Genomic DNA, 17,543 nt, shown 5'->3' with positions numbered 1-17,543 from the left:
GAAAAGAAGACACAAAACAAGATAGGTGGAGATGTCAGAGCTAAACAGTACAGTTACTAGAATTATGGTGCTTTGGCAGAAACTGAGGTCCTTAGCAAGGTAGACTCAGATAAGTTGAAAGGACTCACTGAAACAGAAATGAGGAGGACCTACCATTCACTTTGGTCTTAGGGTGGGGGTACAAAAGATGCCACTCAAACCAATGCATAATAAATAAAATGAAGCATAAGAAGAAAACAGTCATGGCTGTGGTGTTATCCTATTCACAACTGCTATGTGTCTTCCCACATCAACTAGCTGAACGTGGATCTTTCTTCAGAGGCTGTCCAAGAGATTTGCTCCCAGGGTGACTGCAAATCTCATTGAGGTGACATGACTAGCCATCACAATTCCACTCCTTGTTAAAGTGACACATAATCCTGTGACTTTTAAGCTATAACCTTCTGCTTCTCATCCCTGTAGGATCACAACCATCTCCTAGTACAAATTAATAGCCCAACACCAAAGGTCTCCATAGTCTTTAACAATTCCAGCACTACTGATATTTGATTGTTCATATATTTACACAAGATGTGTTATTCAATAGACCTATATATAGAAATATATATGAGATTATAATACATATATTTTCTACATGTTATATATGAAATTTTTTACTGGTTATCTAATGCCTATAATAAAAATGAGGTGGATAAAAGGAAAAGATTAGTATTTTAAAAAGAATATATTAAACAAAATCTTCCAAATATGCATATGCAAATTTCACTAAAATATTTCTTTCCTAACCCTTTGGGACTGAGTTCCTGATATAGCAGAAATGATGTAATATCAAGTTTCCAGGATGGCAGGAATACCAGATGCCACCTTGCCAAGAGCTAAAAATAACACCCCACCCAATCATTGCTAAGTCTCCAGCTAGCATGATGTCAACTGATTGCAAATGGCTGCCTATTGCAAATGTCTTCTTTGGTTGTATTTTGAAGAGATTTGGGGGTCATATCACTGAAGAAAACACAAGCATAGATTTTTCTCTCCTTGTTTACTGGAGATGACTTCTGGCAGAATTAGACAGAAAAGACAAATTTATGTGTCTGTCACATGGGTGCAGAAAAGCCAAACTACTATTATTCCAAGAACTTCAAGGATGTTTCGTTTGATAAAAATCAAAGTTTTATTGTGCTTAGGATATGCATAGAGTACTTGTGTATAAAACCAAACTATCAGGATTACTAGTTCAGTGACGGAACTGACTCCACTGGATCTCTGGGGTTCCACAACATCATGTATGACTCTAGACAGGTTCATGGCCATCTGGACTTTCTTGCATATGGTTTATAAGCAGGATGTGAGCATTGACAAAACATACAGAATATCCCAGATGTGGATTGTTCTGAATTATCTGCTACCCAAGTTTTGCTATTAATATCAGTCAAGACAATACCAGAGCCTGGATGAGGGTCTGATGTCTAAGAAAAATCATCTGGCAATAAAAAAGTACATAAAAGAAAAGCCCAAAAATTGGGGAATCAAGTCTTTTTTTCTTTGTGAAGCTGAGACTGAATATGTGCTCAGTGTAGAAATCTACACTGGGTCAGCACCAATACAAGTGCAAGAATGGGTGCAGTTGGAAATACTGTTGCCCAACCCCTGACATCAGCTAGGATGAAGAACAGTTCATACATCTTCTTCATGGCTTGATTTTTACAGTTTCAGTGACTTTAGCCAAATATGCTTTGAATCAGCTGTAAATTAGTTGTTGTAACTCTCCTACAAAACAGAAAGTTCTTTCCCAAGATTCACAAGGCAGTCAAGAAACTCCTTTGTGGTGACAGTCATTATCAGGGCATAATAGCATGCATGTTATGGCAGGTTAACATGCCTATAACTTTTATTTCAAAGTTTCCATGATCCTATCAAAATGGGAGTTGTCAACAGAAAGAAGAAAGATGGTAGTGTCACTTAAGTAACCAAACCATAGCTTGCCCAATCCTACAACAAGAACATGGGCGGTTATGACAAGAATAATCAGATGACACAATCACTCATGTTACTAACACTGCTGTCCCGAAATCTGTTGACCAAGTTCTTCATGTGACCTTGTTACAACTCCTACATGTTATACCTTGCATAACAAGAAACTGCCAAACAACTTGTTTACTTCACAGAGTATATTCAGAGACTCTGCTGGGAACTTGTGGGAAACTTCTGTGCAACAGCCTCAAACAGAGGACAATTGGAAACCTGCCATTGGCATATGACTACAGGCAACAATTTCCCTGGAATTCTACCTGAATCTTCAAATGACTATGTGTGTGCTATGTGCATGGAAAAGCACCACAGATACAACAGACATAACACTGAAGTATCATATGAGGACAACCTACACAAGAGAGTCAAGACCAGGTTCTGGTGCACATACTGCAAAATGAATCAGTGGATCAAGGAAGGCTCTGCCTGTAGGGTACACTAGCACAGAAAAGCTGAATATTGGCATTAAAGGCAAGGTAAGCCTATTTTCTACAATCTCTCCAAGTTTCATCTGAATTTGACCACTGCAATCCATGTTATAAACAGTTCTCTAACATATCTGCATTTTTTCCAAATTTAGCTCAGAAAGTCAGTCAGGAAGGATTAATTATGATTAGGGGTTCAGGTCTGGTGGGGCTAGGGAACAGTTGTTGACATAGATCTCCTCCTCACAAAGCTTACCAGCTCCACACAAAAAACCTACTCTATAACTACTCCCCTGTCAATTATGGATTCAGAGCATCTGATGACACAGCACAGAATTTTCTAGAGAACTCTTAACTTTTAAGGTCATAGTATTCTAATACATTATCCCTTCTTTCTTTTCTTTTGTTTTATCTTGAGACAGACAATTCCTTATATGAATGCACGCAAATGTAAAAGGGCTTCATGCCTACTTCCCCCACATTCTTCTTGCTCAACACCAAAGGATAATAAACACAAGCTTTTCTTGTGCATTCTTTATAGGTACCCCAGCTTTACGAACTATGGCCACCAATCTCCAAAGTATAAGGTCCAACATCCTATAGGAAATCGATGTCACCCATGTTCCCCAATAAAGAATTGATCAAAAAACTACTTCTAAACAGGTCAGGTCCACATCCCCTTGTCCTATTTACCATCTTTTAAACCATACATTTGAATGATGGATTAGAAGGTGGCTCAAAACATTTGATAACCCTCATTAAAGTAGGTTTTGGGAAATCTAAGTCTACAACTGTCTTATCAGAGGATGTTTTTACTAAAGCAGACAGGTAGGAGGATGTTTTGCAAAAAAGAAAAAGAAAGAAAAGAAAAACGAGTTTTTCTAGAAAGTGCCAGGGAAAAGGATATGTAATGTTTTGTTAGAGGAAATAATTGAGAAAGCATGTGGCATTTTAAAAGGATATAACCTAACCCAAAACATCCAGGAAATCCAGGACACAATGAGAAGATCAAACCTACAGATAATAGTAATAGATGAGAATGAAGATTTTCAAACTAATGGATCAACAAATATCTTCAACAAAATTATAGAAGAAAACTTCCCTAACCTAAAGAAAGAGATAACCATGAACATACAAGGAGCCTACAGAACTCCAAATAGAATGGACCAGAAAAGAAATTCCTCCCGACACATAATAATCAGAACAAAAAATGCACTAAATAAAGATAGAATATTAAATGCAATAAAGGAAAAAGGTCAAGTAACATATAAAGGCAGACCTATTAGAATTACACCAGACTTCTCACCAAAGACTATGAAAGCCAGAGATCCTGAACAGATGTTATGCAGACCCTAAGAGAATCCTATACCCAGCAAAACTCTCAATTACCATAGATGGAGAAACCAAAGTATGCCATGACAAAATCAAATTCAAACATTATCTTTTGACGAATCCAGCCCTTCAGAGGATAATAATAGGAAACACCAACAAAATGATGGAAACTATGCCCTAGAAAAAGAAAGAAAGTAATCATTCAACAACTTAAAAGAAGACAGCCGCAAGAACAGAATCCCAACTCTAACAACAAAAATAACAGGAAGCAACAATTACTTTTCCTTAATATCTCTTAATATCAATGGACTCAATTCCCCAATAAAAAGACATAGACTAAGAGACTGGCTACAAAAACGGGACCCAACTTTTTGCTGCTTACAGGAAACCCACCTCAGGGAAAAGACAATAACTCAGGGTAAAAGTCTGGAAAACAATTTTCCAAGCAAATGGTCTGAAGAAACAAGCTGGAGTCGACATTCTAATGTGGAATAAAATTGATTTCCAACCCAAGGTTATCAAAAAAGACAAGGAGGAACCTTCATAGACATCAAAGTTAAAATTTTCCAAGATGAACTCTCAATTCTGACTATAGATGCTCCAAATGCAATAGCAGCCACATTTATTAAAGAAATTATAGCAAAGCTCAAAGCACATAAAGCACCTCACATAATAAGATTGGGAGACTTCAACACCATACTCTCATCAATGGACATATCCTGGAAACAGAAACTAAACAGAGACACATTGAAACTAACAGCAGTTATGAAAGAAATGGATTTAACAGATATCTACAGAACAGTATGTTCTAAAGCAAAAGAATATACATTCTTCTCAGCACCCAAAATCGACAATAAAATTGGTCACAAAACAGGCCTCAACAGATACAAAAATATTGAAATTATCCCATACATCCTATCAGATAACCACGGACTAAGGCTGATCTTCAATAACAACATAAATAATAGAAAGACAAAATTCACATGGAAGCTGAAGAACACTCTACTCAATGATATCTTGGTCAAGGAAGAAAGAAAGAAAGAAATTGAAGACTTTTTACAGTTTAATGAAAATTAAGCCACAACATACCCAAACTTATGGGACACAATGAAAGAATTCTTAAGAGGAAAACTCATAGCTCTGGATGCCTCCAAAAAGAAACTAGAGAGAGCATACACTAGCAGCTTACAACACACCAAAATATCTAGAACAAAATGAAGCAATTTCATCCCAGAGGAGTAGACTGCAGAAAAAAAAATCAAACTTAGGGTTAAAATCAACCAAGTGGAAACAAAAAGAACTATTCAAAGGATCAACCAAACCAGGAGCTGATTCTTTGAGAAAATCAACAAGAAAGATGAACCCTTAGCCAGACTCACTAGAGGGCACAGGGACAGTATCATAATTAACAAAATCAGAAATGAAAAGGGAGACATAACAACAAAACCTGAGGAAATCCAAAACACCATCAGATCTTACTTCAAAAGACTATACTCAACAAAACTGGAAAACCTGGATGAAATGGATAGTTTTCTAGACAGATACCAGGTACCAAAGTTAAATCAGTATCAGATTAATGACCTAAACAGACCCATATCCCCTAAACAAATAGAAGCCATCATTAATAGCCTCCCAACCAAAAAGAGCCCAGGACCAGATGGGATTACTGCAGAAGTCTATGAGACCTTCAAAGAAGAAGTAATTCCAGTTCTCCTGAAAATATTCCACAAAATAGAAACAGAAGATACTCTACAAAATTCATTCTATGAAGTCACAATTACTCTGATACCTAAAACACAGAAAGACCCAACAACAATAGAGAACTTCAGACCAATTTCCCTTATGAATATCGATGAAAAATACTCAATAAAATTCTTGTTAACCAAATCCAAGAAACATCAAAACAATCATTCATCCTGACCAAGTAGGCTTCATTCCAGGGATGCAGGGATGGTTTCTATATGGAAATCCATCAATGTAACCCACTATGTAAACAAACTCAAAGACAAAACTACATGATCATCTCATTAGATGCTGAGAAACCATCTGAAAAATCCAACAACCATTCATGATAAAAGTCTTGGAAGATCAGGAATTCAAGGCTTATGCCTAAACATAATAAAAGCAATCTAAGCAAACCAGTACCCAACATAAAAGTAAATGGAGAGAAGCTGGAAGCAATTCCACTAAAATCAGAGACTAGACAAGGATGCCCACTTTCTCCCTACCTAATCAATATAGAACTCAAAGTCGTAGCCAGAACAATTAGACAACAAAAGGAGTTCAAGGGGATACAAATTGGAAAGTAAGAAGTCAAAATATCACTATTTGCAGATGATATGATAGTATATATAAGTTACCCTAAAAATTACACCAAAGGACACCTAATCCTGATAAACAGCTTCAGTGAAGTAGCTGGATAAAAAATTAACTCAAACAATTCAATGGCCTTTCTCTACACAAAGGATAAACAGTATGAGAAAGAAATTAGGGAAACAACACCCTTCATAATAGTCACAAATGATATAAAATACCTTGGTGTGATTCTAACTAATGAAGTGAAAAATCTGTATGATAAGAATTTCAAATCTTGGAAGAATGAAATCAAAGAATATCTCAGAAATTGGAAAGATCTCCCATGCTCATGGATTGGCAGTATCAATATAGTAAAAATGGCTCTCTTGCCTACAGAAATCTACAGATCCAATGCAATCCACATCAAAATTCCAACTCAATTCTTCAACGAATTAGAAAGGGGAATTTGCAAGTTCATCTGGAACAACAAAAAACCTAGGATTGCAAAAACTATTCTCAGCAATAAAAGAATCTCTGGGGAAATCACCATGCCTGACCTCAAGCTGTATTACAGAGCAATTGTGATAAAAAAAAAATACTGCATAGTATTGGTACAATGACAGACAGGTATATCAGTGGAATATAATTGAAGACCCAGAAATGAACCCACACACCTATGGTCTCTTGATCTTTGACAAAGGAGCTAAAACCATCCAGTAGAAAAAAGACAGCATTTTCAACAAATGGTGCTGGCACAATTGGCGGTTATTATGTAGAAGAATGCGAATTGATACAGTCTTATATCCTTGTACTAAGGTCAAGTCTAAATGGATCAAGGAACTCCACATAAAACCATAGACACTAAAACTGATAGAGAAGAAATGGTGAAAAGCCTCGAAGATATGGGCACATGGGGAAAACTCCTGAACAGAACACCAATGGCTTGTGCTGTAAGATCAAGAATTGACAAATGGGACCTCATAAAACTGCAAAGCTTCTGTAAGGCAAAATTCACTGTCAATAAGACAAAAAGGCCACCAACAGCTTAGGAAAGGATCTTTACCAACCCTAAATCAGATAGGGGACTAATATCCAATATATATAAAGAACTCAAGAAATTGGACTCCAGAAAATCAAATAACCCTATTAAAAAGTGGGGTACAGCACTAAACAAAGAATTCTCACCTGAGGAATACTTAATGGCTGAGAAGCACCTGAAAAAAGTTCAACATCCTTAATCATCAGGGAAATGCAAATCAAAACAACTCTGAGATTCCACCTCACACCAATCAGATCAAAAAATAAGGTGACAGCAGATGCTGGCGAGAATGTAGAGAAAGAGAGATACTCCTCCATTGTTAGTGGGATTGCAAGCTGGTACAACCATTCTGGAATTCACTCTGGTGGTTACTCTGAAAATTGGACATAAAACTACCAGAAGATCCAGCAATTCCTGTCCTCAGCATATACCCAGAAGATGTCCCAACTAGTAATAAGGACATTTGCTCCACTATATTCATAGCAGTCTTATTTATAATAACTAGAAGCTGGAAAGACCCCAGATGTCCCTCAACCAAGGAATGGATACAGAAAATGTGGTACATTTACACAATGGAGTACTACTCAGCAATTAAAAACAATGAATTCATGAAATTCTTAGGCAAATGGATGCATCTGGTTGATATCATCCTGAGTGAGGTAACCCAATCGCTAAAGAACACACATGGTATGCACTCATTGATAAGCAAATATTAGACCTGAAACTTAGAATTTCCAAGATACAATTTGCAAAACACATGAAACTCAAGAAGAAGGAATACCAAAGTGAGGATACTTCATTCCTTCTTATAATGGGGAACAAAATACCCATGGAAGGTGTTACAGAGACAAACTTTGGAGCTAAGATGGAAGGAACGACCATCCAGAGACTGCCCCACCCGGAGATCCATCCCATATACCACCACCAAACCCAGACACTATTGCATATGCAAGCAAGTTTTTGCTGACAGGACCCTGACATAGCTCTCTCTTGTGAGTCTCTTCCAATACCTGGCAAATACAGAAGTGGATGCTAACAGTCATTTATTGGATGGAATACAGGGCCCCTAATGAAGGAGCAAAAGAAAGTACCCAAGGAACTAAAGGGGTCTGCAACCCTATAGGAGGAACAATGATATGAACTAACCAGTACCCACCAGAACTGTGTCTCTAGTTGTGTATGTAGCAGAGGATAGCCTATTTGGCCATCAATGGGAGGAGAAGCCCTTGGTATTGCAAAGATCACATGCCCCGGTACAGGGGAATGCCAGGGCCAGGAAGTGGGAGTGGGTGGGTTATGGATCAGGGCAAGAGGGAGTGAATAGGGGTCTTTTGGGGGTAGCATTTGAAATGTAAATGAAGAAAATATATAATAAAAATAAAAATAAAAAAATTTGGTAATAAAAAATAAAAAGTGTTTAGATATAACGCAACAGACAGTTGACAATGCTGTCTGACATTGGTGCTCCTTATCACTCTTTGCTGGTCTTCAGAAGGCTTTGTTGACACTGGTCTTCACTGATGATGCTGTGCCATTGGTTTGCTTTGCCTTTTCCACTTATCACCTGTTGTGACTTCATAGAGAAAAGTTCATCAAAGAACTGGAGGTGTTCCACAAACTTCTTTCTTGCCACTTCTGCAAATTTGGGTGGTTGGCAGAGGTGAAGGAAAAGTCCTTTTATCTTTCATTTCAAAACCAGAACTTAAGGAAATGGTGCCATATACTGTTCAATGTCTGACTGTCTTAGACCCTGGCTTTAGTGTACTTATTCATACTACTGGATGAATCTGCAAAATCTCTCTCCTAGACAGTTTTTACCTTGTTTTTCATATGTAAAAACCCTATGTAGTAGCATAGCATGTTCTTCAGAAGCTAATCAGTGAAATTCTAACATTAAGAGCTTTGGGGTCACCGACCTGTAAGGCAAAGATATGGCATAAAAGTGGGAATTGCAAGGTACAGCCCCTGGCTGGTATAAAGCAGTCACTAATACTTGCCATCAGAAGTAACTTCTTGAACACAAAAGTAGCAAATATGTCAATTCCCCTAGAGATAGAAATGAGGTACAGAAGTACAGAGCTACAGATGACTAAGCAAGGCCTTTAGTTCCCCTCCTTCCACTCCTCTCAGTCCCCATTCTCCCTACTGCCCCTCCACTCTAGATTCTGTCTTTCCCATTTTTAAAGATCAGGCCTTCCAAGGATATCAACTGACATAGCATAGCAAGATACAATACACCCAGGCATAAACCCTCACATCAGGGTCAGATGAGACAATCCAATAGGAGGAAAATGGTCTCAAGGAGCCAAATGAGTCAGAGGCACCTCCATTCCCACTAATAGGAGTGACACAAAACCAACTATCAAGATAACAACCGCAGTTATCTCGGTGCTACCGGCGCCTTCCTTGTCTCGCTGGAGGACTCTGTCCCACCTTCCCTTTCCTTCAGCAGGAAGAGTGGCCTTACGGACTCTGAGGTCCCCGCCATCAACCAGAGGCTCCGCTTTGCTTTGCAGAAGTCTAATCTGGAAGCCCTGCAGTGTCAGCACCTCAGGCTTCTCCCACAGACTGTGGTAGAGCACATTTTGTGAAGATGACCCATTGGTTTCATAGGAACCCATTAAAAGCTACAGCTCCCGTGTCTTTTAACTACTATGGCATGATCACTGGTCCTCCCGCTTCAAAGATTTGCAAGTTTCATAAATTCAGTGGGTGACTCTACACAGGAAAGCAAATTACGATACATTCAGAATTTCAAGTGGACCGATACATTGCAAGGACACGTTCCGAGTGCCTAGCAGGATGCTGTTTTTGAACTGATTTCCATGGGATTTAATGTAGCGCTGTGGTACACAAAATATGCTTCAAGATTGGCTGGAAAAGAAAAAAGATGACGCAAAAGAAGTTCACCGAAGCCTAAAAATTGCAGCTGGGATTTTTAAACATTTAAAGGAAAGTCATATCCCCAAACTTTTTACACCAGCAGAAAAGGGGCGGGACTTGGAGGCTCGGCTCATCGATGCTTACGTCATCCAGTGCCAGGCCGAGGCTCAGGAAGTGACAATCACCCGAGCCATTGAGCTGAAGCACGCTCTGGGACTGATCGCTGCACTCGCCTATGACACGGCCAGCTTCTACCAGAAAGCAGTTTGGAGCCTGCACACTCTGCTAAATGGAGAAAGTACCTTCACTTGAAGATGTGCTTCTACCCAGCTTATGCGTATTGCTACCATGGCCATACTCTGTTGGCGAGTGATAAATGTGGAGAAGCAATCAGATCTCTCCAAGAAGCAGAAAAACTGTACGCAGAGGCAGAAGCCCTGTGCAAAGAGTACGGGGAAACCAAAGGACCAGGGCCGACGGCCAAGCCGTCAGGACACTTGTTCTTCCGGAAGCTTGGGAGCCTTGTGAAGAACACCCTGGACAAATGTCAGAGAGAAAATGGCTTCATTTACTTTCAAAAAATTCCAACAGAAGCCCCACAACTGGAACTCAAAGCAAATTATGGGCTGGTAGAGCCTGTGCCTTTTGAATTCCCTCCTATGAGTGCTCACTGGACACCGGAAGCGTTGGCTGCATTTGATCTCACCAAGAGACCCAAGGATGACAGTGTCAAACCCAAACCGGAAGAGGATGTGAAACCTGTAAAGGAACCAGATATCAGACCTCAGAAGGACACTGGGTGCTCTGTCTCATAAGAATGTCTGTCACTCACTGCAATCTCTGCTGGTCCACAAGAGAAACTGTGGGGCTTCAGTTCGCCGTTTCTTATTTCTCTGAAGCCCACAGGATAATTGTTAGCTTCAGAGCAACTTGGCCTTTCATTTATTTATTCTTGATTTTCAACATAGAGGCATTTCATGATTTTGCTTCTGGGATCTGCTTTTTAAATCAGGACAACATTTGGAAGGGTTGTTTTTTATGCCTCTAATGAGTATATGTGGGGGGTTGGACCTTTTCTGAACTCTAGATAGTAAGTTTCATGTTCATGTTTTTCTACTTTCACAGAAATGTTTGTTCTTCTTGTTTGATACCAGAAGAATGTTTTGAAAAGAGATGGGTTCGCCTTTCATCACCACCTTGTCAGATCCGAGTCTAGCTTAGTCTTCTGGCGGGGAAACAGAATCGCAGTTAAAATCAGAATACCAACTCTTTCCCTGTACTTGACCAGAGTCCATGATGACTAGGAAATCGTGTCTTCAAGAGTGTGGAGGTTATATGGAAGTTAGCAGTGTGGGTCTGTGCCCCTTGGCCTGGCTCAGCTGCGGAGGGCCATGCTCTCTTCACCTGCACTGCTGACACAGTGGTTGTTTTCTTACAAGTACCTTTTCTAATGAACTTTTTACCTAAGGGGTAAAGCTTTGTACTAGCATTTAGTGCTTCTGTGTAGAGAGAGGAAGAGAATGGTAGTGGGTTTTGAAGAAGTAAAATGTTGCATGTTGTAAAGAAAGCCTTCGTAAACTCAACCAAGATAGGTTGCCCTGACTCATACTGGTAATTCCTTTGTTAGAAGAGTTTTAAGAAAATGCCTTTGTTACCTGATTTTGGTGGACATTGTGTTTTTAACATGGTTTTCTTCATATCCTATCAGAATGGCTTGGCGTTAGGCCATAGTGACAGAGGTTAGGATATAGACACACAAACTATGTGTTTAAAGGATCTGCTTCTACCCACAAACTGGGAATGATGGGTGTGTGGTACTTTACCAAGTAACAGATGTGGGTGTATCCTGCTTGGTTACTCTCCTGGGGTGTTAACTTTCTTTTCATAATAGGAATAATAATGTATGTGAGAACTTACTATGTGCCAGACAGTGTATAGGCACATACATAGACCACTGCATCCCTTTAGCCCCCCTGTGAGAAACACATCAATCTACATAAAGTATTGAAACAGGAATATACATCTCATAATGAAGAATGAAGAGAGTATACCTGTCAATCAAGACTGTAGTCAGTAAATCATATATCATAGTTTATACTCCTTTGAAAAGTTACATATAATCACTAAGGGTTTTTTAAAAAATCATTTAAAATATGAGTTACAGCTTGCAGTATCTAATATTTAAGCTGTAGCTTTCAGAATACTTGGAGTAACTACTGAATGGGCATTAAGTTTTATTTTGCTGCCTATAGAAAAACAATACTTTATTACATTGTCACCCTTCCTACAGAGTCACTTGTTAAATGCCAGTGACTGACAAAACTAACTAGTTACTGACAAAACTAACTAGTGCTTGCTGCTGCCTGTTGACACTCTGCCTGTAGGACTTGTTCTGTGTACTAAACCTCATTAACCTAGGTAGGCACGCTGCTGCAGTTTCTGTGGACTCAACTGCCGTTCATGAAATGGAAACACATACTAGGTCCGGCGCTTCTGTAAAGGGCAGTAAATGCAGGTGTTGAAATCCATAACTGGCCATGTTCTCATGATCGCATGAGCAGTCTTCAGTTGATTATAAAGCTAACACCAGAAGCCTAATATACGCCAGACCATAAGGTTCTGAAGCAGTAGCAGGGATTTGTGGAGACACTGAATATAAAGCACTGGCACGCAGGCTGTGGAGAGGACGCTGGACATTGGTGTTGCATGTGTTTCATACCAGGCGAGGACAGCTCCTGTACAGCTACTTCTGTACAGTGTTTATATGATTTATCTTTTTATTTATGAAAATAAAAGCCATTTTACTTACATAAAAAAAGATAACAACCATAACATATATGTAGAGGAACTAGCATAGACCCATGCAGGGTCTGTGATTGCTGCTTCTATGAACCCTGCTCACTAATCAGTTGGTGTAGTTTTTAACAAAGGAGTTTCTACTGCTTATATCTTAGTTCAGATTCTATTCTTCCAAATAAAATTGCATTGTCACAAGTAAAACCTAGCAAAACGAATCTCTGCTGTCTGTATTTCTCGGTATTATTGGCCTATTAAGCCTTGTTTACAACATTTTAAGACTTCTAACACAAACCCCAAAACATATCACATTCCTTCTACAAAATCATTTCATAAACCTATGAATCACATGGTCAGCTTGACAATCGCAATAACTCCACTTCTTGTGTGAATCTTCTATATCAGTTCTTCTTGCTTCTGTGACAAGATATCAGACAAAGGCAACTTAGAAAACTGAAGGAAAGTTCATTATAGGGGCCTCATCTCACTAGCTCATTAGAGAGGGAAAGACGTGTAGAAAGGAACCCCAGAGGAATTCATCACATTGCATCTTCCGTCAGAGAGAAGAGGAAGGTGAATGCTCATGCTTGGCTTGCTTTCTCCTTCTTATACATTCCTGGCCACTAGATTGTAGAAAAGTACAACACATGATTAGGTCATGTCTTCCCAATTGACTCACCTGTAGCAGCCTAGTTCTCCCCCTCTCCCCTCAGAGCTGACAAAATTATCATTTACGACAGGGAAAGTTCACTAAGCATCCTAAACGACCAAGAATTACAGGTGTCACATCCTATAAGCTGGACCCATGTTAACTAGGAGGAGGTTTTCCTCCTCTGTGATTGCTCAGATATCAACTTACCAAAAGCATGCACTGATAAACCAATCAATAATGTGGTATAGGACCTCCTTCTATGAAACCTATAAGAGAAAATGACCAGTTTGTCTTGTTGGCATGGGCTGTTCTCACAGCCTCTGCCATGCTGTCTTTCTCATGACACTAACAACTCCCCTGATATTTCTACTCCCAAATTCAATTGCTTTCATGTTCCTCTTAAAGTCTAAATACAGTAATGCTCCTGGAATGCAGATGAAATGCATTGGCCTTTGGGGACCTATCTATACTTCTTTGTGACTTTTCTATGTCCAACACTAGATTCTATTCACTCTGGTGAGTCTTCAATAGAAGGGTTCTGTGGTAGCCCTGTTCAACCTGCTCACTAATGTAAAAAGCCCAGCACTGGACAGAAACATTCCCCCAAGCTTTTCCCAGATCTCATTGTTCTAAACACAAGAACATTAACTTTACTTACTCTCACTTTAGTAAACTATTTGTGATGCTGGACACACCTACAAAAGTAAATTAAAGAGCCATGAGGACAAAGTCTCTCTTGTCTACCCCCACCATGTTATTATTTTATTGGATCATCAAAAGTGACTACAACTGTTTTATACTTAGATAATTTTATACTTAGATAACTTCATATGGTTCAATGGCTAGTTGTTAGAAACATCCAAGATTAAGGCCTCTTTCTATACTAAAAATCCCTCTGCCTATTTTGCACTGCTTGAGTGTAATCAGAGGCTTCAGTGCAATCCCCACATAATTTAATCTTCCATTTTTTTGTGTTGCTTTTCTCCATTAGGTCTACATCCTACTTAAAACTGCATCAGAGAGCACATTCACTCCATTTTTCTCTTCTCTCATTTCACTCACTTTTTGGCCCCATGCTCTGCCACCACAACTTCTCTTCTCAAAAACAAGAAAACTGACTGGAGAGCAACCACAACCTGCTCTGGAGTAGATAAAAGGGTACATAATTTACCTTTGTATTTCTGTGATAAATATCATGATAAGGTGACTTATAGAAAAAGTTTATTTGAGGCATATATTTCCAAAAAAAATAATGATAATCTATCACCATTACAACAGGAAGCATGTCAGCATGCAGACATGATGGCCTGAAGAATTGAGAGCTCATATCATGGACCAAAAGCAGGGAAACTAAACTAGAAATGGTACACTTCTCAAAGCTGGCTTCCAGTGACATACTTCCTTCACTGAGACTACACTGCCTATGCTTCCCAAACATTAACAACACTGGGAAACAATCATCAAATGCCAGAGACATATGGGAGATTCAGAGAAAATCTAGATCATTCACACAATAGAATAGTATTCTGTTATTAAAAACAAGGACATCATGAATCTTGAAGGCAAATGGATGGAACTAGAAAACATCATGCTGAGTGAGGTAACACAGACCCAAAAGGACATGCATGATATGAATTCACTTATCCATGAATATTATCCATAAAACACTAGATACCATGATATACTCTGCATAGGAGGCAAATGAATCAAAGTTACCATGTGGATGAAGGGATGGGGAGGGTAATGGAGGAAGTAGGGTTGGGGGAGATACAGGAGATAGGGCCAGAGGGGCAGGAAATGAATAGAAATCTGCAGCTGATTGGGCTGGGGGTTGGGGGTGGAAGGCATCTCTAGGATGTGACTCATACCTGAGATAGAGGAAGCTCCCAGGAGTCAATGCAGGTGACCTTAGATGAGACATATAGCAGTAGGGATTTGGAACTTGAAGAGGCCATATAGACAATAGCCAGGTAGGAATGATAATAATAGCCATTGGAGGGATAAGGACAGCAGGCCACTCAAAAATATTTTTAACCTAAAATGTATCCTGTCTACAAGAAATGTAGGAATGGCAGATGGATCAGAGACTGAGGGAACAGCTAAACAATAACTGACCCAACTTGAGACCTATCTCATGGGTAAGCACCAGTCGCTGACACTTAATAGTAGTATAATATTGTAATGCTTGCAGACAGGGCCTAGCATAGCTGTCTCCTGATTAACTCCATCCAGCAGCTGACTGAAATAGATGCAGAGACCCACAGCCAAACATTGAACAAAGTTCGGTGAGTCTTAGGGAAGAAGTGAAAGGATTGAGGTCCTCGAGGGGGATTGGAACAGCATAGGAAGACCAACAGAGTCAACTAACCTGGACCCTTGGGGGCCCTCAAAGACAAGCCACCAACAAAAGAGCATACACGACTGGGACAGAGATCCCTCGAACATAGGTAGAAGATGTGCAGATAAGTCTTCATGTTGTCCCTAAAGCTGTTGCCTGCCAAAAAAAAAATCTGTTCTCCTAGCTGGACTGCCTTGTCTGACCTCAGTGGGAAAGTATGTGCCTTGACCTCCAGAGACTTGATGTGCCAAGGTTGGGGAGGCACCTTCTCAGAGAAGAAGGGGAGGGAGGATGGGGGTAGGGACTGTGTGAGGGTGGAACTGGGACAGGGTATCAATAAAGATTTAAAATGAATAGATAGATGTGAGGCAATGAGTTTTGCACAGACAGCTTGGTCTCCAGTCATCTTGAACCTCGGTGAAACTCAGTGGTGGTAATTTTCACCTACATGGGATTGGAAGGCATTCCCTCATGTATCCTGGACCCCTGGCTCCTGTTGAAGTTACCACCCCCAGAACCCCCACAAGAGAGGCTCATGGCTAGTAGTTACATACACAATGTCCCAAGCTTCTGACCTTCAGGCTAGACTCCTCGCAACAGCAAGATAACAAGCCCACTGTAAGAGGGGCTGCTTGGTCCCTCCTCACTCTCTTAAGCTTTTACTTTCCTTACTCTCCCTCTTACTCTCTCTTCTTACTCTCTCGACTTTCTTCTCTCTCTCTCTCTCTCTCTCTCTCTCTCTCTCTCTCTCTCTCTCTCTCTCTCTCTCTCTCTCTCTCTCTCCCTTTTCTCTTTCTCCCTGCCTTTCTACAATAAAGCTCTAAAACCATAGACTGTCTCTGTTCATCAAGGCCCACTGTGCTTGGATGATGGGATAGGCTTTCTCCTAATGAGACGTGCCTAATCTCCCATCAGAAGGCATTCCTGTGCTCCAGTCCAGGATCAGACTTAGGACTCTCACCTGCATGGAAACCTCTCTCCCTCTGCCCTCTTCCCATATCCCCGTGGCCCCTATTCTGTTCTTAGCTCCTCTACCATATCCAGCATGGGATGCCTGAGACTGATAACCTGGTATGGGTTAACCTGCCTCTTATCCACCCTCTGCCATGTGGGGGTCAGTGGCTTCACACAGCTAGATGCTCACCTGAGGCCGAGTGGAAAGCATCCGGCAGTCCTCCCGTGTCTGCCGGCCCAGAGCACAGGAACTCTGGCTGGACATGGGCTCTCTTCTTCCCCTCCTCTTTCCCCTACACTCATAGCCCCACAGATCGATAGATCGATAGATAGATAGATAGATAGATAGATAGATAGATAGATAGATAGATGATAGATAGATAGATAGATAGATAGATAGATAGATAGATAGATAGATAGATAGATAGATAGGGGAAAAGAGCCATTGGCTGACAATACCTAGTTTTTTTATGTGTCTGTGTTACCTCTATTTTTTAACAGGTCTCTAAGAAAATACTTGGGCCTCCTTGTATCTGGAAGTACATTCCATGGATCTAGGAGCTGAAAGTTTTTTGATTAATGTTTCCAAGCAGAAAAGAGAGAGAATAGGCACTATGTTGGTGAGTTTTCATGGCATTAACAAAATGCAGAGACAAACTATGAAGGGAAAATTATTTAAATCAAGTTTTGCTGACCAATGATCAGTTCAGAACTATTAAACCCTCTTGGCATTTTAGTGTAATAATGTAAATGGAGGAAACATGTGTGGGTCATGCCACCAAATAGCAAAGAATATGGTGG

General features: G+C 40.0%; 1 pseudogene; it reads left to right on the top strand.

Moving 5' to 3' along the window:
- The first annotated feature begins 9,515 nt into the window (after nucleotides 1-9,515).
- On the top strand, nucleotides 9,516-11,878 carry LOC110299094 (BRO1 domain-containing protein BROX pseudogene; annotated as a pseudogene).
- Nucleotides 11,879-17,543: the final 5,665 nt, after the last annotated feature.

The sequence above is a fragment of the Mus caroli genome, unplaced genomic scaffold (genome assembly GCF_978045245.1).
Source record: "Mus caroli unplaced genomic scaffold, Mus_caroli_1 scaffold_8, whole genome shotgun sequence".
Taxonomy (NCBI): Eukaryota; Metazoa; Chordata; class Mammalia; order Rodentia; family Muridae; genus Mus; species Mus caroli.
This window is presented reverse-complemented; position numbering and strand designations above follow the sequence as displayed.